This window comes from Schistocerca cancellata, chromosome 2 (genome assembly GCF_023864275.1).
Source record: "Schistocerca cancellata isolate TAMUIC-IGC-003103 chromosome 2, iqSchCanc2.1, whole genome shotgun sequence".
NCBI classification, from domain to species: Eukaryota; Metazoa; Arthropoda; class Insecta; order Orthoptera; family Acrididae; genus Schistocerca; species Schistocerca cancellata.
Window position 1 is genome coordinate 39,102,837 of NC_064627.1, and position 27,121 is coordinate 39,129,957.

Sequence of the window (27,121 nt, forward strand, 5' to 3'; positions counted from 1 at the left end):
GATAACAGCTGAACAGTGGCAACTGTTTGATGTTATTATTTACTGTGAAGAATTTCAAGAGTTGATGTTTCAGCCATGTTTAAAATCTTGAAACAACTACATGTCCATCCCAATTGATGTATGGGAAGACAGCTAAAAACTGGGACGTGGAGGAAGGGCTATAAAATACACCATACTGAAACTCAGATCCAGAGCCAAAAATTAAATGTCCTTCACCATATTATGACAGATAAAAAGTAAAACACGATCGACAGCCTGCACATCGTTTGGGTGAAAGGACTGATAACTCAGACGTCGAACCCAAGCAGAAATGCAAATGGCCAAAACATGGGCATTCCGTCCGGAAACGGTGGACAGCTAACACTTGGGTGCAATGTGCAGAAAGTGATGCAGAAGCGCCATTTAAATGGCCATGGCCAGAAAGGCAGTGCCCTATAAGCAACCTAGTTAAAACGAACTCCTTCCAGCAGGAGTGTTGAGAGCTCGTCCAAGCCGCTGGGAGAGGCTTAGTAATCTGGAGCTTGTTCCCATGAAGGGAGGACCAATGGCAATGCTGAAGTGACACCACCTCCTGACAGATGGCAACACAGATCATCGGAGGGAATATAGGGACAAATGGGCCGAGGTATGAGGACTACAGCCTTGGCAGTAGCATCAGCAGCCTCGTTTTCTGGCAGAGCAACATAACCAGGAACCCACATAAACATCACAGTGGGTCCATCACGAGTGACCAAGTGACAGTTTTCCACTGCACTAAGGGATGGATTGAGCAGTGTGCCGGAAGCCGATATTGAAAGACATGGGTGCCAATGACAAAGACACACCCGACCCCACGGTCAGTCCAAGAGCTATCAGTGTATACAAAGGTACTATTGCGAAGTTCCATGTGAAGGGCGTGAAACTGAAGGCAATAGACATAGAAGCTGGAGTAGTGATGTTAGGAAACAAATGAAGGCCAAGGTTAATATGGGCCACTTCACAAAGCCAAGGTGGTGAAGGGTTCAACCCACTGGGAAAGGTGCAGGTAGTGTGAAGTTAAGCCACCGTAGAAAGTGCCGAAAGCAGACTCCAGGAGGTTACAGAGAAGAGGGACATGCCTCACACTTGTGATCAAAGGAATCATCAAAGGAGGAGGCATTGGATGGGTGGCCACGCATGGCAGACAAACAGCACACATACCCGCTGAAAGTCACAGTAGAAAGGCAGTGGTAGTTCAGAAGCTTTGACAGACAGCCTCTCGACTGGGCTAGTGTAAAAGGCGCCAGTGGCCAAATGGATACCACGATGGTGGATAGTGTTGGGACGGCATAAGAGGACTGGATGTGCAGACGCAAACCCAAGCACTAATGGACAAGGGATCAGTACAAACAGAGGAGAGTGGTTCTGTCTGCACCCCAGGAAATAACATTCAGGATACGTGGGACACTGAGGGACCGCGTACAGTGGGCTACTGGGTAAGGCACATGGGAGGACCAAGAGAGTTTCCTATGAGCCCCAGGAATTTCATAGTTTCAACGAACGGAAGAGCAACAGGCTCAAGATGTAAAGAAGGTGAGAAAAACCAATTGCATAGCCAGAAATTTATACAGACAGTTAAAAACGAAAGCCATTGTTGATTCTTCATGAGTAAAGGTGACCGAGACATTACTGAAGACGGCGCTCAATGAAACATGTCCATGGAGAACTGCAATAGGTGGCAAAATCGTCAATCAAAAGGTAGCCGGAGATACACGGCACAAGACACGCCATTATAGTGTTAATGCCAATAGCAAACAGAGCAATGCTAAGGATGGATAAAAGTGTCCGACGAGACAGAACCCATACCCATCTTGAAAGCTCAGTCTTTTAAAAATTCCTCAAGGAAACAGGGCAGGCGGCCGCAGAAGCCCCACATGTAGAGAGCACGGAGGATACCAGTACTCCATCAGGTGTCATAGATCTCTTGAAAATCGAGAAACAAAGCCACGGTCTGAGATTTCCAAAGAACACCATTCATGACATGGATGGACAAAGTGACGAGATGGTGAACTGCAGAATAGCGAGTTTGAAATCTACACTGGGCAGTCGTCATTAAAATGCTAGACTCGGCCCATCATACCAGCCGGGCATGAATGATTTTTCTGTCACCTTGCAAACAATGCTTGTGAGAGAAATGAGACAGTAGCTAGAAGGAATGTGTTTGTCCTTATCGGGCTTAGGTATGGGTATGACGGTGGCTTCACACCAGCTTCTGGGGAAACTTGCCCTCTAGCAGGATGCGGTTTTATGTATTAAGTAGAAAGTGCTTGCCCATAAGAGAAAGGTGCTGCAACATCTGAATGTGGACAGTGCTGGCCCTGGGGAGGAGGATCAGGATGAAGTGAGAGCATGATCTAACTACCTCACAGTATAGACTGCATTGTAGCACTCCCGATTCTGAGAAAAGACGGGTATCACCCGAGCCACCTCCACTCGTTTTTGATTAAGGCAAGCAGGGTGATATTGGGAAGAGCTCAAAATTACCACAAATTGGTGGCCCAAGGTGTTGGAGATAGCAATAGGGTCCACAATGACATCGTCTGTTAATGTCAGGCTGTAATTTGGGGAATGGATCTTGTTCCCAGAGAGCCGTCACTGGTTGGCCCATACGACAGAGGAAGGGGTGGAACTGTTAAAAGAACTAGTAAATGAAATCAGCTAACTTTTTTGGTATCCGGAAGAATGCGGCACTTTGCATGCATCTGTTTATAATGAATGCAGTTTGCCAATGTAGGATGACTGTTAAAAATGCGGAGAGGACATCTCCGTGCATGATTTGCGTCGTGGCATGCCCCAGACCACCACAGGACTGGAACACAGCTTGGTAAGGAGGAAGTGTGAGGAATGGAATGTTCTGTGGCAGTAAGGACAACATTCGTAAGATATTCCACCTGTTCATGACAACCTGGGAAACCTTGTTTTTTGAAGGTCGCCAAGGAGGATTAAAGCCACCGGTCAGCCTTGGTAAGCTGCCATCTGGGTGTGCAAGCAGGTGGGGTAGGAGTCAGCAAATGGATAGCACATGGGAAATGGCCACTCGAGTAGGTGTCAGAAAGAATAGACCACTCAATACGATGGACAAGCTGGGCAGTGCACATGGAAAAAGGTGTGCGAGGAGTCGAAAAGTAATGTGGATGCTCCTGTGTTAAGGCAGAAGATGTTACGTTGATTAAGAGGGTCAGCCAAGAGCGCACCTCTCTGCCAGGTTCTGGGAGAACCCCAAAAGAGAATGATGCACATTAAAGTCACAGATTAGAAGAAATGAGTGAGGTAGCTGCCCAGTAATCTGGAGGAAGTCTACCCTGGTTCCATCAAATGACAGTGAAATATAAATGGCACAAAAGGAAAAGGTCAAGTGAAGGAGGAAAGGGCAAACTACAGCAGCTTTAAGACGGGTAGTCAAGGAGATGGGTTGATTATGATCATCATCTCAAATTAGCAGCACAACTCCCAATGAGACGGAATGCCGATACTATGGGGAAGGTCAAAACAGACCAGGAAGAAATGTGAAAGCTCAAAGTGGTAATGAGGACGCAATTTTGTTTCCCGAAGGCAAAGTACAAGCAGACACTGCGATTCTAAAAGGAACTGTAAATCCTCTTCACGGTACCGAAGGCTGTGAATATTACGCTGGAGGAGAGTCATGATGAGGAAAAAATAAAGGGGTATCACCTCAGTGGCTGCCGATTGACAACCTGCGAAGACTCTGCTGTCTTGTGCTGTCGGTCTGTGGAGCCCAAAGCAGAAAAACGGTTGCTGGTGTGCACTGGCGACATGGACGCCGGTTGGGTGAAGATATCACACGGCGACACCATCGAAGAGGATCTTCGAGTCATTAAACGAGAAGACTGTTTGCCTTTGTTGGAATTCTTGGAGCCTTTCCGGTAAGCAGGGGATAATACAGGTGTTGGTTGACTGAAGGGACGTAGTAAGTCTTCACAGAAGGAGTACTTCTGTCCTTTCCAGCCTGCTGGTTGTGTAGCTGGTGGCTTTGCCCCTTGAGGTGAGAGTCTGATGGCCAGTTGCACAGCTGGACGAGGGGACGGTGATGCTACTATGACACTGATTTCACAACATCAGAGCTGAAGTTCAAATCCAATGTGTGGGTCTATGTCCTTCACGGAGCGAGATGTAGCGAGAACATTACTGTAAGTGTCAGATGGTAGAATGCAGGGTTTGCAGCTAGCCAGTAACTTGCGAGCAACCAGGTAAGGCACTTTTTCCTTTACCCAGATCTTCTGGACAAACCGTTCATCAAGATACATGGGACAATCTCGAGAGGAGGTGGCATCGCCACCATTGCAGTTGATACAACAGGGGGGAAGGAAGCAGACAATCGCCCTAGTACACATCCCCACGACAGGTTACGCAGTTGGCTAGGTGTCAAGACATTCTAGTGTAGTTGAAACAATGACACTGGTAGCAGTGCATCGGGTTCAGAATGTAGAGCTGGACTGTGATAATTTCATAGCCTGCTTTGATCACAGACGGAAGCACCACTCTATCAAACATGAGAAAAAGAGTGCGTGTGGGCGCTAAGGAGGAATCTACCTTTTTCATCACCTGATGGTCAGCAATGACATCCTGATCAGAGAGGATTGGATTTCAGCCTCAGCCAGACCATTGAGCAGTCTGGTGTAAATAACATCATGGGAAGAATTCAAAGTTGTATGGATATCAACACAAACAAGATAACTGTGGAGAAGCGAGGGGGCAAGCAGTTGTTGAGCTTAAGAAACAGAAGTAGTCGGCATAGTCCATATGAATTCAGGGGCTAGGAAAAAATCTTTCCTTCATAGTCTCCGATGTTATCGAATTTAATGTATGTTAAAATGAAGGTTTAAGTAAGGAACATGTATTTTTTGTTTCATGCAAAAAAATTCTGCTCCGAGACGCAGCCCTCCAAAGATGACACTGCGCATACCATTTTGAAGGTGCAAATTTTGGAAAAAAAAATTTAAAATCTCTGGAACAATTATATATTTTTGTTGCTTTTTTTATTTGAAATATTATTGCTTTATTATTACAAAGAAATCTTAGATCAAGTTCTTTTACTATAGCATTCTGAACTTTTTTTTATAATTTATGGGATTTTTTTTAATGACAATCCATAAAATTGATATTTTCTGTTGATTAGTACCATGTAGCTCTACATGCCCTGCAAAAGGGAGCTTCCACTTTTAGGTTGAACAGGTTTTATAAACAATTGAAATTTTTGCCATACATAAAACCTGTTGTATGAGCACAACAGGCTCATAAAATTAAACAAAATAAAAAAACTAGCTTTATTTAACGTAATTTTAGTTTTGAAAGATGAGTAAGAGACTCATTTTTCAAGCATTTTAAATGGTTTCAAAATGTATCTGAAAGATCCAAAGACTTACATAAAGTTCACTACAATTTCGATTAACTGGTGCCTATAATCTCTGCAATCCACCAGTCACACTCATATAAACACGCCACAAACATCCCCCTCTCAGATTGTGAATCTGAATATCATGCTGCTGCTTCTGAGGTATTGGCCGAACAAACTAAATTTCTTCTTTTTTGCTCTTTTAAGTGCATGCAATATGAGTTCACCCATCACCGAGTCCAAAAATGTGTCTTCTGAATTCCTTTCACAGGAATAGTTTGTTTGGACCGTTCCTTTTTCTGCTCAGAGAATTCCTCGATTTCCTCTTCAGACAATAGAATGAGGGCTGTGGATGTGTAAGATTTCACGACTCTTGTAAAATCCTCAGCATTCTGAATCACAGCTGTATCTGTTCTGGAAAAATGAAGTTTTGTAGCATGGTGCTTCAGCAGGCCGCCTACACAATCGCAAGGCCCCTTCCAGTGACCAGTAGCACTGTATACGCAGTCAGTTGGCACAAGCAACTTACTCAATTCAAACAGCTGGTAACGATTTTTAAAATGACTAGGAGCACCATCAGAAATAATGATGATCTTCTCAGCCCCTGTTTGCAGATGAATTTTGCGCATTGCTAGAAAAGCATATACTGAGTCATGTCCTGTGCCATCGCTTATGACTGCAACACTTGTGATCTTGTTTTGAAAAAAATGTCATTCTTGTAAAAATTGAAACCTTTGTGCTTCTTGTGGAGGAATTACAGAACAGTTCTCAGCAAAATCACAGTGAAGCACTTCTGCAATGTGGTGGTGTTGCAATTTCTTCAGATGTTTGTGTGGTACTGCTTTAACTGACCATTTACCAAGTTCATCAATGAAACTGTAAAAGGCAACAGTTTTCTCAATTAGTTCATTTTCCTCCCATGCCACGTATATAATTTCTGCAGGGTTATCTGCTATGTCTTCTGGGCCAAGTGTCTGTAAAGACAGTCCCCCCCTTTCCAGGGCAGTCACCAGATTCTTGAAACAAACAAGTCTCTCACTTTACGTCACAAACTACTAACGACTTCAGACACCCAACCAAGGTGTCATATGTCACATGCTCCAGTAAGTTCTTCAAAGTTACCACACAGTCAAAAATTCTCACAGTACACACAGACAGACATCTCTAAGTGATTAACTACCCACTTAGGTCACAGTGCATAAAATTTTAATCTTCCAATATAAGTTGTATAGTTGCTCTTACAAATTGCAAAAGTTTCTTTAATACTGCAAGTCATGTCTCTCTTCACTTTCACAACTTTATGACCTTCAACGGTTTTGTTGGCAGTATGGCAATAACAGCCCCATTTATCTTCCATATAAAATGATTGCACTATTTTAACTTTAGTTGCTTCTACAGGATGACAATAATAGGGATCTGGTCTTCCAAAGACTCCTTTTACAGACCTCACATTTCCTGATTTGTCTATCACATACTCTGATACTGATGGAACATGGTTCAAAATTCTTTTTCAAAATGTCCCTGGAATAATAGTTAAAACTTCCACCTTTTCACTGTAGGATGCACAATATTCAGCAGCTGAATTGATATTTGTGAAAAATTCCTGGCAAGAGGTGCACGAGTGCTTTTTTTCATTTTCTTCTGAAGATGGAATTTCTACTTTGAAGAATGTGGTCAGTTTTGCATAGTGTATTCACCCACAGCTTTAGTGACTTCTCTGCACTTTCTTGATGCCTAGAGCTTATGACTCGACTTCACTGACCATGGTTTCTTAACAGGACTAACACCTACCTCTGTAGTTGACTGGTTCAGGGTATTTAATTCTTCCTCTACTGAAGCAAAATCTGCATCATCTGTATCATGGAAGACTTCACCTTGTTCAGATATTATCATTGTTATTCTGTCAAAACATTTAGGACACAAAAGTAGTCACTGGAAACACCATTTTGAAAGAGAATCTTCCAATGAGAAAACTTATCACCACCTTGAACAAAATCTGCGTTTTTATTTGCCTAATATGAAGTGTTGGCAGATGAGCCAACACCGTGTTCCTAGAGGAGGCCGAAATGCACGCGTTTAAACTCACGCAGGCTGGCGTGAGGTCTGAAACAGGATACGTAATGAATGCTATAAAGAAAAGTACATAGCTGCTGGAATACTTAACTTTAATCCATAATTGGTGTACATCGCTCTTGACGGTACATGTTATAACCACAATATAAATGGGTAATGGCACCTTGCTGGGTCGTAGCAAATGACGTAGCTGAAGGCTATGCTAACTATCGTCTCGGCAAATGAGAGCGTAGTTGTCAGTGTAGCATCGCTCGCAAAGTCTGCTGTACAACTGGGGCGAGTGCTAAGAAGTCTCTCTAGACCTGCCATGTGGTGGCGCTCGGTCTTCTATCACTGACAGTGGCGACACGCGGGTCCGACGTATACTAACGGATCGCGGCCGATTTAAAGGCTACCACCTAGCAAGTGTGGTGTCTGGCGGTGACACCACATTATATATCACTCTTTTATGGATATGCAAATAGTCAGCACACTTCACTCTCCTGTGGCCCCAGTCAGAAGACATTTCGAAGTCCTTTCCACAAAACACACTGCAACTTTGTCTACTGGCGAATTCCTCACGAAAACACAGAACTTACAGGATGGTGTCAGATTTCTTAGAAGTCTCTTCACTAAACAAATTAGCACTGAACAACTACAATACAGAAACCTGCAATGAACAACCACAACAAAGAAACTGACAAGAATCCACAACAAAGTGTAAGAAATATCTGCAACAATGAAAGTGAAAAGAAGTAACTGCAACAGAGACATCGGAAATAAGCATTGTAATAAAGAAATTAGTAAAAAACCTACTTCAGTGAAGACATACATTACCCTTGAAAGTTAAAAATGACTTTTTTTAATTTTTATTTTTTTAAAATAAAACCTGCCTGACTTAGAAGTGGGTGCTCCCCTTTAAAGAGAATATAGTACTACATGGAACTAATCAACAGAAAAATCTAAGCTTTCTGGATTGGCATTTTTGAGAAATTTTTTTTTTCAATTACAAAAATTCAAAAAGGGATAGTGAAATAACTTTGACTGATTAATGTCCAAACAGAGGATACCATTGTAATCATAAAGCTATTACCTTTAAAATAAAAAAACTAACAAACTATCTACAACTGTTACAGAGAAGCAGGATATTAAAATTTTTCCGTAATTCGCATCTTCAGAATGGTGTGTCCAGTGTCATATTTGGAGGCCGGTATTTTGGAGAAAAGAAAGAAGTATGAGTTTCTTGCTTACTCCTGGATTTTAACATATGCTACATTCAGTAACATCCAAGACTATGAAGGTAGCCCCCTCCCCCTTCCACCTGAAGATGCAGATTATGCCAGTCTCCAAAAGCAAAATGCCATTCCGTAAACTAAAGCAGGATTTCACAGGGTCAGCAATGGCACCAACAACTTTTCGAATAATAAACAGATTTACCGTTGCAAAGGACTGACTGTCTTCAGTACGTGTAATCACAAGGAACTGTGGTGCAGGTGGAAGGGTCTTTGAACCTGTAGCCTCATTCCGTTTAGGTTTTGTGGATGTTGATTGTGAAGATGATTGGTTCTAGTTTGTCCGATGGCACGCTCCTTTCAACTGTGCGCCCCCTTCACTGCCTTAGGTGATTGTTCACACCTCCCTGAACACCTGGCAGAGGGGCCAATCAGAAATTTGGGAAGGTAGCAGCACAGGCAATCATCCCTCCCTGCGTCTGGCCTGTATCAGGATGTGCACGCGATCCTTACCTGTTGACCTGGGGCTGGGAATTACGTGTTATCCAGTGACCTGTTACACATCAGACACGTGGGTCGGCCTTCAGGAGCGCACAGAGAGGAAGAAGAAAAAGAGGAGCGTCAAACGCCGAAGTGGAGGACGGATAGGAGAAGGTAAACAAAGGAAAATGGAACGAAAATAGTGATCATGTCAGCAACGGACAATGTGGAACATTCCCAACAGCACCCCCCACATGCTCCCCAAGGGAGGACGTAAAGAATAGCTAGAAGATAGATATGCATCCCAGAAGGGAAAACATGCTGCAAAGGCTGGAGCCCCGCAGTGTCCAAGCACGAACCTGCGAAAGAGTGGCGAGCCCTCTGGGGGACTGTGGATGGTGGGTGGCGGCAAATGTTGCAGTTCCCAACGTTCCTGCTTTCTCTTCTTTAATAGAAAGCATGCCTTCACTTGAAGTCTCTTGAATGACATTGACTGGTCCACAGAGGGATGGCATTTGCATCTAAGTGCCCTGAAACACTCTCAGATAGCTGCATCTATTGGGTTTCGAAAATTATAGAGTTTGCTGTCCTAAGTGAAGAATGTGGTGCATGCTCCATAGATCGATGGTTGGTGTGTGTGTGTCTGTGTGTGTGTGTGAGAGAGAGAGAGAGAGAGAGAGAGAGAGAGAGAGAGAGAGAGAGTGAGAGAGAGAGGGGGGGGAGGGGAGTCGCTGTCAAGGGTTGGTGGCACCTGCTGGTCAGTGACAACTACTCAGTGAAAGTGTCAGCGTGTATGAGCATGCAGGCATATGCAGTCGCCCTCTCAGTGTAAAGGCCAGTTGTACAACAGGATTTGTAATTTATAATAGCAAGGAGTTGGATCTCTGAGAATTTTGTCTCCTGAAGAGCCATGCCAACTGTAGAGTAACTACTCACTCAGCTAGGTGGAGATGACAGTTCACTGAAGGGAAGTCAGATTGAGATCTAACAAAAGATTGTATGGGAAAAGAAGTATGAATTACTTTGCTGCTGAGTCACATTCCACCTGAATGTGCGATTCTTCATTAACATTTGTGGCACAATCCTGCACAGCAGCCTGCCACGCAGCAATGCTGGCCCACAGGCTTGACCAGCCCAGTCCACAGCCTGAACTCCTCAGCTGTCGTGGCCACATTGCCAGCAGGTAGCACTCGGCTGCTCAGTCTACCACAGCCCACCAGACTGTATGGGCCGGACAGCGTATCAAACGTACATCCCACACTGCAAACTGAACTCTACCACTCTAGATGTGCTGTTACCTCCTCCCAATGAGGGTTTTCCCAACGTACCTTCAAAAGCACTTAACAACGTACTGATGAGGCCAAAGTATTTTTCTCTGTGAAAAGAATTTCATTTTACACAATGTATGCGAAATAAATGCTCAACAATATATTTGAAGTAATTTTTTTGAAATGTTATTTGCTGCCAAAATGCACACATGCAATTGCTAACACACCTGATTAGATATGTTTGTTTACACTTTGAACATCTTCATTTTAAGGGTTGCATTTCTATAGATTTCTCTGCCATTACACAGACAAATTAGATTTCGACATATCCAGAACTGAATTCTAAAACTGACAAGTACAATGAAATGTACTGACACTGGCAATACTATAACATACCCAAAAGCAGCACTGTTTCCTCTGTTCGGTCGAACTGATAAAAATAAGAAAAAACTTCTGAGAGTTGATGTGACTGCATAAAGTAGGCACTGAACATCTAGTTTTCTGAGAAGCATGTTGTCATGTCAAACCATTTTGTTTTGTGCTAAAGAAAAATGGAGTGTGACATTACACTGCGTCCACAGTACTATTTCATGTCAATGGATTATTCAAATTAAGCGTTTTCATGTAAAATGATTGTAACTACACTAATTGCCGACACACAATAATCAACAACCAATTTAGAGAGGACACAAAATGTGATGTGAAAAAATATTACAATAACCTATTCCTTCATTCATTTTCTCTGATACTGGAGTTGATATAAAGAAAAAGAACACCAACATTGTCCAGGTCCAAAAGTGGCCATCGTGTACTTAGAACGATACCTCGGACCATCGTGCACTTAAAATGGAACCTGCAAAACTAAAATTTCTCTGATGCAAAGCTCAATGACTGTACACACAATTTTTCTGGAGATGATCTGCAACCAGAAACATTTGTGCATTTTCATTCCAATACGACTCCACATTTTCAACCCATTTACAATTCCGGTTTAAGTACCTATGTCACTAATCTGTGGAAGTCCGACTGTCATCGATATCTGCCCACAAATCAAACATCTGTACCTTTGTTCATGGCAGTAAAACAAAGACTTAATATACCATTATGCAAGTCAGTTGAATGAAAATTGCTGGTGACAAAAAAATCAAATGTCCCATTGTTAAAAATACTTCAATTATTTCCCAGCATTTCAGACTTTCGCCAATGTTGCTCTCAGATTCTACCTGGACAGCCTGACAAGTAGTTCACATATATTTGGCTATTCTTTAGATAAGATTATAAATAAGATGACAGACTTTCCTGCAGCCAAAATTAGTTTTGTTTAGTAGATGGAACTTTACGAGGCAGTGTCCTTTTGTGCCTGGTCACTCCAAATAATTGATGCAGTAGTTAAGGAATTGTATGCTTTACCTCTCCCACGACTTCACACCTCTGAAATTCTGACATTTTTGGAAAGCAAAATGGTGCCCACAGGAAATTAGTTAGCTCTTGGTGCCTTTTCCTCTACATGTTTTTTCAGGTTGATATACAAGACTTATTTCAGAGGTTTCACCATTCTGGGATTCTTTAAGCAGGGTGTATACACGGACAAGAAAAAAAATTCCCAAATTTTTCCCAGATTTCCTGGTTAAAAATACACTTTCTTCCAGATGGAAACACTTTTCCCGCGTTATTAAGTGACAGTACATTTTCCCTCGGAACTGTAAAACTTATCAATCCTCTTGAATGATTATGTTTTTAAATATGGGCGTAGAATTTCCCAGCACTTTAGAAAACAAAACTCAGGGAAGAAAACCCCTTTGGAAATATTTTAGATGTGCAGCAACATGTATGCTGCATATTTTCGTATTACGAAAGTATAAATTAGAATTCCACCAAACACCACATGTTACTTTCTGAACCATTGTAATCCGAGATTGCAATGTGCTTTTGTAAGCCAGTCATAGCTCATGTCACGTGATCTCGCCAGCCAATGACAGTGGATATTCAGACCCCAGGACACGTGCTGTCAACTAATAGCAACATAACTGTTAAGTAGCGCCAATACACAAACAGGAAAAGTTAAGGTTTTAAATTAATATACATGGCGTTGCTACAAGAAAAGTAAAGCTTTCACATATAATATTGGTCTCTAAGGTTAATAAGCTGTGAGAGAAGCTAAGTTTTCACATATAATGTTGATATTTTTTTGCACGTGTTACACTTTTAAGATAGATCACACAAATGTGCCAGGAAAATTTTTAGAAGAGTCCAGTTACTTGTCCTCACAGTTTTCCACAAATAAATTACCTACCACAGAGGAGGGATAGCTTCCCATAGCACTACATCAATTTGCTCATAATAACAACATAAATATCTGATCATCTGGGCTCAAAATACTTCCAAATGGCTCGTCATCAAATGCTCTGATTTAAGAAATTCATCATACATTCTCGCACATAGTTCAACTTGCGTAAAAGGAAATTTACTTTGAAAGTAACGTTTTTCAAACCACCATTCCCAGTATTTTCCCGCGACCTGTTAGAAATAGGTTCATTTTAGCAGTTACCAGAGAGCGCCAGATAACAGGCACCACCGCGCTTTGGCAGCTACGATGACGCAGGAAGCCCGTATGTTCGTACTTGTAAAACATTAAAAGATCTTACATTATGTCATAAGAGAAACAAGACATCTGAGGATACTCCAAGAGTATCGGAATTTCCTGAACCATACTAAAATGGCACATTTGAAGTGCATACTTAAAGACCACATTTGTATATCCAGATTCCCAATGAAGTTGGCCTCCACCCGATATTAAGCTTTTCAGTGGGGGTTTTGGGATGTAAAATTTCTTTGAGCACCAATACCGTATTAACTAATTTTTGATTCTTTATTATGGCAGAATGCCACATGTGCTATAAGATGAAAACGTGCACTTGAAATGCAGCAAGCAGTTGAAATAAGCCAATAGTGTGGAACTAAACATTTCAAACACATTGGCTGCCTTGTTCTAGAAGGTGATTAATGCATGACTGTCAGAAAAGTGAAAATAATAGATGCAACTAGGATTCCCCTGACAGATATCACGTACACTATGCACGCATTCAAAAATCAACTTGTGATTCATTCAGAAATCAACTTAAGAGTGTGTTCAACCAACAGGGATGCGTTTCAAAATCGTACGAGTAATCGATAGACCATCATGCACTGGATGCTAGGTGCTTTGTGAAACAAGGTTTTTTTGCCCCCCTCAAGAAGATGAATTTGGCGCTCCCCTCCCCCAATTCTTGCCCAGGTCAGATACCTCGGTTTGTCCCCCACCCTCATAGATCCGGGCCTGCTGTGCATGCGTGAGTCTGGCAGCTTGGGCGCAGCAGTAAATTTTTCCTGGTCGCATCTAGCTGCGACTGCTTACACAGCCAACAGCCACATTTCTGTAGCCAGAAGGGGGAGAAGGTACAAGTCATACACCACTCAACTGCGCATGCACATGAGCCCACTGGTAACGGATAAAACAAATCTAATGTAAACAGTTGTGACATCACGCTCATCGGAGGCAATTTGTTATGTAGCATTGCATAGACATCCTAAAGCCTATAACACATTTTGCTGTTGGCAAACAGCTTGTATGAGCACTGTGTTTTGTTGTTGTATATGGCACATTTCCTATGTGGTTTATGCTTTATTTTAATATGTTTTTCTTGTTCTATTGTTGCAGCATTTTTCTGCAGTAGCAGGATACAGTAATATCCTTTGTTAGAGTATCGATCCTTACCGGTCAAAAATTACAAAAATGTAACTGAAAAGTAAAACAACATAAAATTCCTGGGTTTTTCCCGATTTTCTTCTGAGTGAAAAAATTCCCAGGTTTTTCCCGGATCTCCCGGTTCGTATACACCCTGTTTAAGTGTTTCGGGAGCATCATCTTCCATGGCAACAGGAGAGCAAAGCAAGCAATTTTTTCCCATTTTCAGTTCTTTTGAAGTCTTCTTGAAGGGATGTGAGAATCTCTACTTTACAACTCTTGGAATGATTTATGTGTTAATATATACATTATCATATACCTAAAAACAAAGATGATGTGACTTACTGTTGGTTGCGAAAGCTGGAATTTTGTGTGTGTGTTTGTGTTTGTTTGTGTGTCTGTCGACCTGCCAGCACTTTCATTTGGTAAGTCACATCATCTTTGTTTTTAGGTATATTTTTCCTTCGTGGAATGTTTCCTTCTATTATAACCATATATACATTATCAGTTTATTATAAAAATACCACAACATACATATCGTCAGAACAGAAATCAGTCTGTCCAATGTGGTGTCAATTCCTTCTATTCCCTCTCTGTTTTTCATTTCTCAAAGAGCATTTTTACACAGTACAGAATACTGCCTTCTGATAAATTCAGGCATGGTCATTCGAGGGTTCCAGCAAGTATCGTCTGGCTGCTCCAGTGTTCTCTCTAGGCTATGACAGGGTGTATACGTGGATGCGGAAAAAAAATTCACGGATTTTTCCCGTAATTCTCAGTTAAAATTACATTTCCTCCCGGGTGAAAATACACTTTTTCCGTGTTAAGTGAGAGTATACTTTTCCTCAGAACTGTAAAACTTACTAGTCTTTTGAATGGTTATGGTTTTATACACGGGCATAGAATTTCCCGGCAGTTTAGAAAACTAAACTCAGGAAACCAAACACGTTTTGGGAAGATGTCTGACGTGCAGCAACTTGTACACTGCATATTTTCATATTACAAAAATATAAATTCGAATTCCACCAAACACCGCATGTTACTTTCCGAAGCGTTGAAATCGTGATTGCGATGCGCTTTTGTAAGCCAGTCATAGCTCACGTCACGTGATGTCGCCAGCCGATGACAGAGGATATTCAGAAAAAGGACGCGTGATGTAGTCAGCCAAAAGCAAGATAACTGTTAGGTAACGCGAACACACAAATAGGGAAAGTTAATGGTTTAAATTAATATACGTAGTGTTGCTACAAGAAAAGAAAAGCTTTCACATATAATATTGCCCCTTTTTGCACGTGTTACACTTTAAGATACATCACACAAATGTGCCAGTAAAAATTTTTAAGAACGACATAAATGTTAGATCTTCTGGGCTCGAAATTTTTCTGAATCATCGTACTCAAAGAGTTGATTTTTAAACGAAGAGTTAAAAGCTCTGGGATTTATGAAATTCATCGTACATTCTCGCACATAGTTCATATTGCGTAAAAGAAAATTTACTTTGAAAGTAACGGTTTTCAAACCACCATTCCCAATATTTTCCCACGACCTGTTAGAAATAGGTTCGTTTCAGCGCTTGCCAGAGGGCGCCTGATAACAAGCGTCTTACATAATGTCATAAAAGAAACAAGACAGTGGATACTCTAAGAGCACGGGTATTTCGTGAACTGTACTAAAATGCATCATTCGGCTTGAAAGTGCACATTCGTATGTCCAGATACGGATGTAAATACTCTTGGGGTACCAGTACTGTATTATCTCATGTATGGTTCTTTACTATGGCATAATGCCATACGTTCTAGGAGACGAAAACATGCACCTGAAATGCAGCGTAAACAGTTGAAACCAGCCAATAGTGTGTAATTAAACATTCCGTTTCAAATAAATTGGTTGGTTCAGCGCAAAAGATTAATAAAAACCAAATTTCTTTAGCAAACCGACGAAAATAACTTCATTGTTCTGCAATGCGATTAATGCTCGACTGTCAGAATGGGGAAATGAAATAAAATCTGAAACTAATAACACATTTTAGCCTTCCGCAATTATGTAATTCACTTCAGAAATCACTCAGAAATCAGTTTTGTTTTCATTTGACGTAAGAGCAAAAAACGAAAAGGAAACAGCAAAATCACTAAATGTAAACATGGGTTACATGAGACTACACACTTTCCCATAACAACTTAAGATTGCTCTGTAGATCTGTACCGGATTTACGATATTTCCGAACCGGGGCAATACTAGATAGTGGTGCTCCCCCCCTCCCTCGAGCTTTTGAAGTAGGACACCAAAAATTTAAAAAAATCGACTTTTCAAAAAATGACCATTTTGTAGCGCACTTCTTTCTGAAGAGTCTGATACATAAAACAAACGTATTTGAGGAAATGTAAGAGGCCGGCCAGGGTGGACGAGTGGTTCTAGGCGCTACAGCCTGGAACCGCGCGACCGCAACGGTCGCAGGTTCGAATCCTGCCTCGGGCACGAATGTGTGTGCTGTCCTTAGGTTAGTTAAGTTTAAGTCGTTCTAAGTTCTAGGGGACTGATGACCTAAGAAGTTAAGTCCCATAGTGCTCAGAGCCATTTGAACCATTTGAAATGTAAGACATATTCTTTGGTCTTAAATGTGCCAAAGTGCAGTCCCACGCCTATTCACACAGCATTCTATCGCACATCACTGTATTTCGCTCTGTGGAACTCAAACCTGTAACATTTTGTAATGTGTGCCATCACACTATATTCAGGACAGTGGAAATTAAAATTTCCTGTGGTGCCTTTCCTGCTCCCAATCAGCCGGTTCGACAACCTGCCCTGTTTAAAAAACTCACAATAAATACTGGATGGGATTATTCGTAACAGGGAGAACAGTAACTCTTCAGAAAATTTGCACTCTTTATTGCCTGTTAGCTAATAACTTTACGTTTTGTGGGACATAAAATTAAATATAGGATACAAAAAACCAGTAAAGACAATAGACAAGAAAGACAGTACACATTTCTTCAGTCCTTAAGTCCTTGCATTGTTTTTCTCACTAACCTTAGTACAGCTTTACATGGCGTGCTTTCCTTTTCGGTAAGAATCTATTAGCTCATCAAAGTTCGTCAAACATTTTGCTACATGAAAAAACCAAATTTATTAGCTCATCAAAGTTCGTTAAATGTTTTGCTACATGAAAAAACCAAATGTTGTCTAATACTGAAAATGCTATTAACATGAATAGAACCCAAGACTAGTGTGCTTTCTCGATCTGATTACGTGTATTTTGTCACGAAATCTTATTCTGCCTAATATTGCAGCGGTTGTAACACACACCGAATAAACGACACTGTTTTGGCACAAATAGTCATTTTTATAACACGACAGAATATAAACACGAAGTACCAATATCAAATGCCTATTAGGCCTACTACAAGCAAAACGTTTCACATTAAGTAATAGTTTCACATTTCATTCGTACGCTCTAGCTTCTGAAGCAGTAGTACAAAATTTTTATATAAATTTGGAGTCGTCATATTCTTCCATAATTTGTGTGGTGTCCCCGTTTCTTCTCCTTCCTCGTTCTAACAAAAAATCTTGTCATCACTAATTCTGTAACTATTCCTGCCATGGTTAAAACTTATTCTCTGATTAACTTGACTAACCCTGCCACAATCACCGTTTTAGTTACGGTATCCCGCTTTTTTTCTCCAGTTAGGCACTATTAGGTGCTCGTACAATGCATTTTCCACGCTGCTCCCACAACAGAACTTTAGCGGCTGCTAGCCTGGGACTGTACAACTGGCCCTTGCCAGTGTAGCGTTCTAGCAAAAACGCGGGAGAAGGTTCTAGTCATACTCGACTCAACTACGCATGTGCAAGAGCTCGCTCGCAACTGCTCAAATGAATCTACTGTAAGCAGTTGTAACATCAGGCTCATCGGAGGCAACTTGCTGTTATGAAGGATTGCATAGTCTTCCTAAAGCCGTGGACACATTTTGCTGTTGGCAGACGCTTTTCTGAGCACTGTGTTTTGTTGCTGTATATGGCGCATTTCCTTGGCAACTTAGTTTTATTTTCGTTTCTTTTTCTCTCTTTCAAGTTTTATTGCTGCAGTATTATTCTGCAGTAGCGAAATACAGTAATATCCACTGTTAGAGTATTGGTTCTTACCGGTCAATGTTACAAAAATTTAACTGAAAACTAAAACAATGAAAAATTCCCGGAATTCTAAAAAATCCCGTGTTTTTCCCAGTTTTCTCCTGGATGAAAATATTCCCAGGTTTTTCCCGGATCTCCCGGTTGTCACGGGTCGTATACACCCTGTATGAACGAGGTCACTTTGCTTTACAAATGTCACACGTTCCTTCACTGAAGTCAGAACAAAATAGTTGTGAGCAATTGGATGAGATATATGGAGTATTAAATACATTTCTTAGTATTCTGTTCAGAATGTGACAGGAACAAATCAGTGTAGAATATCTACAAAGAGCGGCAGTAATGTTGGCACCTTAGTCATAAAACGTACATCTTTGACAAGACTTTTCTCATGAATACCAAGGGAGATAAATCTTCCAACAATTCCTCTCTGATATTTTCAAGTGTTTTAGGCTCATCTGGAAAGGTGGTCATAAACAAGAAGTGTGATATGAGGTCTCAGTTAACAAAATAAGAAACAGTACATGTAAGGTAACGATCTCTCCTTGTGAGATTGTCCACATATCTGATCGTTGAGCATTCACCTTCATTCACATAAAAAATTACTTCAGGTATAATTTCCTAAGGTTTTTTGCTTCTTTTGTGATGTGTCGTGAGAGAGTAGTGGGATGCGGCCTAGAAGGTTCTGCGTATAATTTTTCCATAAGTCACTGCAGTGTCTACTAATCTGAGCCACACCCAAAAATCCTTCACTTCTAATAGCTTCTCGTGGACACACAACCACGCACTTGCCAGTAAATTTGCTCTGAGCACAACTGGGAAGGCATTTTTGGTCAACACATGCCACCTGTGTGTTAGACACACACAAATGGTGTGAAATATGCAAAGTGTCACATGACCCTTTACCATGCAAGTAAAGTGCATTGCACTCCACACAACAAAGACAGGCAGCACTGTTGCCATCACTATCTCCTACGGGCTTAAACATTGAGCAAATTGAACTTTTGAGATCTGGGTCAGGCTCGATGATTCTGTACTCACCAGTCATTAGTTTTCGTTTTATTTTCTGTTTTCTTAATGTATTTTTCTTTCTTTTCGAACCACTTTCCGCACTCATCTTCAAAACGGTAAGAAAAACACAAAAGACTATTATACTATCATTTATTTGATCAGTAACAACACAAAGTATCTTTGCACAATGATCTCCTAGAATTCATGCCTCAATTTGTCTCCATCACAATAGGTTTGCTACTAATTGTGTTGGAGCAGCTGTATTACAAAGCATCTTCTTTTACTAGCATGAAGATGTCACAATGTTGTACAACTGCCACCATCCCACTTCGAAAAATTAAAAAAGCTTAGACCACTTGCGTGGTAACAGCCAACACAGTTACTGTCATTAGGGAAGACAATAAAGTAGCCAATGTGAGAAAAAACAGCAACGAACTAAGAAGCAGTATGTTGCAAAATACAGAATGATAGTTTTTTCTATGAGTGATTCTGCAAAGATTAATGAAATGAAATGTCGTGTGGCTAGGGCCTCCCACGGGTAGACCAGTTGCCTGGTGCCAGTCTTTTTAAGTGATGACACTTCGGCGACTTGCATGTCAATGGGGATAAGATGATGATGAAGACAACACAACACCCAGTCCCTGAGTGGAGAAAGTCCCCGACCCAGATAGGAATTGAACCCGGGCCCCTAGGTGTGGCAATCCGCTGTGCTGACCACTCAGCTATGGAGACGGATGCAAAGATTAATAAGAGAGACATATCCCCTACATTAAGCTCAAGGTGACACTCCAAGATTTCTACATGTACATCTATACTCTGCAAACCAACGTGAGGTAAATGGCTGAGGATACGTCCCATTGCACCAGGAAGATAACCTGTCTAATAATCTAGATTGCATGTGAAATAATACGAATATATACATGGGGGGAAACAGCCTCAGAAAAAGATTAACTGGCTTATTTCAGTGCAAAACAGAGTGCACCAAAGTTGTATAAATTGAAACCTTAAAGTCTTTGGACCTTTCACATACATTTTGGAAGCATTTAAAATGCTTGAAAAAATTAGTCTCTTACTCATCTTTCAAAACTAAAATTAAGTTAAATAAGGCTGGTTTTTGGTTTTTATGAGCCTATTGTGTGATAATGGGGTAATAAAACATGTTTTACATAAGGCAAAAATTTGAATTGTTTATAAAACATGTTCAACCTCAAAATGGAAGCTCTCCTTTTCAGGGAATGTAGAACTATATGGTACTAATCAACAGAAAAACATCAAAATTGTATGGATTGACATTTAAAAAAATCCATAAATTATAAAAAAGTTCAGAACACTGTAGTAAAAGAACTTTGACAGGTAAGCCCAAATGGAGGATTTCTTTGTAATCATAAAGCAATTATCTTTTGAATTAAAAACCCCAACAAAAGAACCTAGAATTGATACAGAGATACAGCATTTTAAATTTTTTCCAAAATTTTCAGATTCAAAATGGTATGCACACGGTCATCTTTGGAGAGCTGTATCTCAGAGCAGAAATTTTTTATGGAGAATAAACAAAAAAAATGTGTGTTCCCTACGTAGTCCTTCATTTTAACATACGCTAAATTCAATAACATCCGAGTCTATGAAGGTAAGATTTTTTCCTGGCCTGCCAGAATTGATATGGACTATGCTATTTTATTCGTTTATTTGACCAATGACATAAAAGCAAAGAAAAGTTTTAAAGAGAACTTAAAATTGTTTCATCTGGATGACTCATATTCCATTGATTTAAAAAAATATTCAGTGTAGTAGAGTAGGGCTAAATGTGTTCATTAATGTCAACACTAATCTTTTACATATGTCCTCTAAAGCAACTTTTTCCACATCATTTCAATATAGATTAGATTCAGTTTTCACTCAAATGATACATGAAACACATAACTGCAAAATTTGAGAAGGGAGTTATGGGTGAATGGACTGGACATGTTCAAAGGTATGTAGATATTTAGATATCTCTATGGGCAATGCAATATTTTTCAAACAACCAGTATCATAGACTGTAGGCAGCCACTGTGCAGAAGTGAGTGAAGGGAAGGACTGTTTCCCTGCCTGATCTACAGGCATTCTGAGCTGCCTACAGTATGTAGACGTAGGTCAGATGTAAAATACGGTTAATGGAATGTAGTCAAATTAAATATGGTGATAATGAAAGAATTAGGTTAGGAAATGAAACTGAATAACTGATGGGAGAAGTAGAATTGATACAAAATGCAAACTAACACTAGCAAGGAAAGCATCTCTGAGAAATTTGTTACTAGCAAAATATATTTAAATATTAGTAAATCTCTTCTGAATTTACTCATTTGGTACATAGCCTTGTGTGCGAGTGAAACATAAGTGATAAACAGTTCAAACAAGAAGAGAATATAAGCTTCTGAAATGCAGTGGTACAAAAGAATGCCTGAAGATTGGATTCATAGATTTGGTAACTAATCCAGTAGGTGAAAGCAAGTTAATTGCTCGATGTTTCAACCCGCCACCCGATTCCCCTCTGACAGTTCTAAAGTCATTCAAATATAGACTACTGTCAGTAGCACATAAATATAGAGATCATGCTGTCTAGTTAGAAGAAACTTTGAACTCTTCTACTGTATTTCTTTCCCCCATTCCTGTTAATTGTTCCCTTGTGCTCTCCCTGAAACTCTGTACAACCTCTGGTGCTTTCAGTTTATCCAGGTCCCATCTCCTTAAATTCCCATCTGTTTGCAGTTTCTTCAGTTTTAATCTACAGTTCATAACCAATAGATTGTGATCAGAGTCTACACCTGCCCCTGGAAATGTCTTACAATTTAAAACCTGGTTCCTAAATCTCTGTCTTACCATTATATAATCTATCTGATACCTTTTAATATCTCCAGGGTTCTTCCATGTATACAACCTTCTTTCATGATTCTTAAACCAAGTGTTAGCTATGATAAGTTATGCTCTGCGCAAAATTCTACCAGACGGCTTCCTTTTTCATTTCTCAGCCCCAATCCATATTCACCTACTATGTTTCCTACTCTCCCTTTTCCTACTGTTGAATTTCAGTCACCCATGACTATTAAATTTTCGTCTCCTTTCACTACCTGAGTAATTTCTTTTATCTCATCATACATTTCATCAATTTCTTCGTCATCTGCAGAGCTAGGAGGCATATAAACTTGTACTACTGTAGCAGGCATGGGCTTCGTGTCTATCTTGGCCACAATAATGCGTTCACTATGCTGTTTCTATTAGCTTACCCACACTCCTATTTTTTTTTATTCATTATTAAACCTACTCCTGCATTACCCCTATTTGATTTTGTATTTATAACCCTGTATTCACCTGACCAAAAGTCTTGTTCCTCCTGCCACCGAATTTCACTAATTCCCACTATATCTAACTTAACCTATCCATTTCCCTTTTTAAATTTTCTATCCTACCTGCCCGATTAAGGGATCTGACATTCCACGTTCCGATCCGTAGAACGCCAGTTTTCTGCCTCCTGATAATGTCGTCCTCCTGAGTAGTCCCCACCCGGAGATTCGAACGGGGGACTATTTTACCTCCGGAATATTTTACCCAAGAGGACGCCATCATCATTTAATACAGTTGTTCGTGCAAAAAACACAGTTTTCTTAGTTTCACTCTGCAACATTAGAAAGTTTTCCCTTGCACTTCATTGATAGCCATACTATATACCAATCTTACTGGGAACTGAAGCCTCTTACAGCTGGATAGTAAGTTAATTAAAATGAATGGAATTTTTTGCGTGAATACTGACCTGTCTTTTCTTTTCTAGATAATATGATGATGTTAAAATTTTTTTTCATAAGGCCACTGGGAACATGGAGCAAATTTAGGAATGCTGTTTGGAAGTTCACAATTTCATCTTGGTTCTTCATTGTATCTTATTTTGTATCCACTACTTTGTTTGTTAAACAAAGTCTTTCATCCCTATAACTGTATGCTCACAAAAGAATACTTTGTTTATGTAGTTTCTTTCTATAAGTAGATACAATTTTTCCTCTACCTTTACTATGCTGCCTCTAACTCATCAGATAAGATTATTTTTCTGAATTGCATATTGTTGTGATATGTGCTGTTTTTTGGTTAATACAATTTTCCTGCAGTCTATATCAATGTACTACGCACTGTCTCCAAGTTATATTCTAGAACATTCAAGAATATTCTTCTCTTTCTCTCTCTCTCTCTCTCTCTGTCTCTCTCTCTCTCTCTCTCTCTCTCTCTCTCTCTCTCTCTCTTGGCAGTCCCCTCCCGGAGATCCGAATGGGGGACAATTCCGGAATCTTTTGCCAATGGAGAGATTATCATGCCACTTCTTCAATTACAGGCCACATGTCCTGTGGATACACGTTACGTGTCTTTAATGCAGTGGTTTCCATTGCCTTCTGCATACTCATGTCATTGAACATTTGCTGATTCTTCTGCCTTTAGGGGCAATTTCCCAACCCTAGGACAAGAGAGTGCCCTGACCTCTATCCACTCCTCCACCTTCTTTGACAAGGCCATTGGCAGAATGAGGCTGACTTCTTATGCCGGAAGTCTTCGGCCGCCAATGCTGATTATTTATCAAAATTTAGGCATTGGCGGGGATCGAACCCGGGACCGAAGACGTTTTGATTATATATCAAAGACACTACCCCTAGACCACTTGAGAGCTCTATTACCCCAAATACCCTGTCACATGGCAGGGATGAATGACAGGATATTCAATCTTTTCAAATTGGTCTAATTCCACAAGAGCTAAATTCAGGTGGATCATTGTGTTGTGTTTGTTTTGTTCTGGGCAGTTATTGGAAAAAAGTAAGTTTTTCATATCTTGGGCTATATATTCATTGATGTAGCTTAATAGAAAAATACAAACATCATTGGGTGCTTTCTTCACATTCCCTTCATGATAGAGATGAAAAAACAGATGACCTTTTATATACGAGGGCCGTTCAGAAAGTAACCTCCGGTTGATTTAAAAAAATACACCAAGTTAAATAAAAATATTTTAATATATACATCTTTGCACTATTTTTCTACATAGTCTCCATAGCGATTGAGGCACTTCTCGTATCTCTTCACAAGCTTTGAAATTCCTTCTGCATAAAAATCACTCGCTTGTGCCTGGAGCCAGCCTGTGACCGCATCTTTGAGCTCTTCGTCGTCATCAAACCGCTGTGACCCGAGCCATTTCTTCAAATGCATGAAGAGGTGATAATCACTTGGCGCCAGGTCTGGGCTGTAAGGTGGATGGTTGATAACGTCCCACTTGAAGGACTCAAGAAGGGCCGTTGTTCTGGGAGCAGAGTGAGGACGGACGTTATCGTGCAAAAATACGATACCGGAAGTCAGCATACCATGGCGTTTGTTCTGTATAGCCCGTCGTAACTTTTTTATTGTTTCACAGTACACGTCTTGATTAATGGTCGTACCACGTTCCATGAATTCAACCAACAACACCCCTTTGGCATCCCAAAACACCGTTGCCATCAGTTTTCTGGCAGAAAAATCTTGCGAGGCTTTTCTCGGTTTGGTAGGCGAATTTGAATGTGCCCACATCTTTGATTGTTCTTTTGTCTCAGGGTTCACGTACTTAATCCAGGTTTCGTCACCGGTCACGATTCTGTTTAACAATGGTTCTCCTTCGTCCTCATAACGTGACAGAAAGTCTAATGCAGAGGCCATTCTTTGAGTTTTGTGGTGGTCGGTAAGAATTTTGGGCACCCATCGTGCACAGAACTTACGGTAACCCAATCTTGCTGTCACTATCTGGTACAAGAGAGTCTTAGAAATCTGTGGAAAACCAGTAGACAACTCTGACATTGAGAAACGTTGATTTTCACGAACTTTTGCATCAACTGTCTGAACGAGTTCGTCAGTCACCAATGATGGTCTACCACTCCTCTCTTCATCATGAACGTTTTCTCGTCCACTTTTAAATAAACGTACCCATTCACGGACAACTCCTTCACTCATAACTCTTGGTCCGTACACGGCACAAAGCTCACGATGAATAGCTGCTGCAGAATATCCTTTGGCTGTAAAAAACCTTATGACAGCACGCACTTCACATTTGGCGGGGTTTTCTATTGCAGCACACATTTCAAACTGCCACAAAAACTAAACTAGCGCAGGTACGACGTTCACTCGACCACGGCTTGATGCCGACTGACCTGTTGAGTGCGTGAACGCACAGATGGCGTCGCTACTCCCCCCACAACCTGCACTGTGACCGATTGGAGGTTACTTTCTGAACCGCCCTCGTAGATTATGTATACAAAATACTGCAACAGTCAACTGGTGCAAGTAGAACAGCTCTTGCATTGGGACACAAGGAAGCTGAACATTTTGCATGTGGTCAAAACATGAAGCAGTGGTTCTAGGATTAGTCTCCAACTGGTTTTTTTTCCATCTTTCACAGCATCATAAGACTTCTTAGAGCTTCAGATATGGTCAATCTTCTCTGCTACTGCTGCTCGTTTTGTTACCTCATTAAGGTTTTTTGACTTAATCTCGAATATCAGCCCTTTGCAGGTGCAGCAAGTGTCTACTTTAAGTGTTCTGAAACCAAGTAAAAAGTTTTCATGAAAAATATGATTACAGTACTTGTATTTCACTGATGAGTTAGGATGTTTGGTAATAAAAAGTTGGTGCATTTTTTTCGCAGATAGTTCAGTCAAGTTAGCGCATAGTGTGGCTACCATAGTGACTTTCCTTAATAGGGAATGATCTGATGTGATCTGTAATGTTGATAATTTCCTCTGATGGCATAGCATTAACACTCTTACATTTCCCTCTTCCGTCTTTCAGTGTCTGCCCACTACACAGCAGTTTGCAAATTCTTTTAACTCTCGCATTAGTTACTGCATAAATGCTTATAAAAGCTTTTATACATATCTCAAATCATTTTTCTTCAACGAGAACACAATAGCTAAAAGATTTTTCACACCTGCACCCCTTCTCACTTCTTGGGCGGCGTCTTAACATCACTAGTGGTGATCAATCCTTACAGAAATAGGTCCTAGTCATTCTTGCATTCCACATTCAGAAAACATGCTGAAGCTTTTGTTCTGTTGTCTTCTGCAATAACACTAAAATTGCTTCTTTGACACTTGTAGCCTTCTCCTGTCACCTTTTTCAGAATTTATTTGCCTCTATAATTTACATGTTCCTCTCCATGAATTTTAGCTTTCTTTATATTTCGTTGATATTCTGAAGAATGTTTCACCCTTTTCTTCTCATAACTGCTGGTATATGCCACTTCATCCATTTTCACAAGAATATTAAAATCAACAATGCCAATTACTTCTGTAAAGTTGTACTACACTTTTCCATAGTGCCAACAGTAGAGATGAAAAATAACTGAAGTCTTGGACTTCTGACATTTCTGCACTCACCTCAAATTCCCTACCTCTGTTTGAATTGCAACAAACGATGACTTTGGCTGTTTTCATACACAGTCTGGTGGAGCTACGTGCAGAGTATGCATTTTGGCCTTTAACTCAGTTTTCACCAAAAGTGGACTTAAGAGATTTTTGCAATCAGCGATTCAAGTGTAAGAGAACACCAACAGTGTTATATGCTCTTGATATACACAAGAATAAAGCTGTAAGATAACTTTTCTTGTCAAATGCTTTTTCTATATCCACCATGAGTATACTTAAATAGTCAGTAGTGCTCCTCATCACTTTCTAAAAGCCATGCTGTGACAATGGCAAAATAATATAACATTCCAACCACAAGTGAAAATGTAATTTGTGAAGATGATGAAAAGTCTTTTTCTAAGCACAGTGACAGTGCAATTGGACAACATGAATCTGCTGCTGAAGAATAATTATTGGGC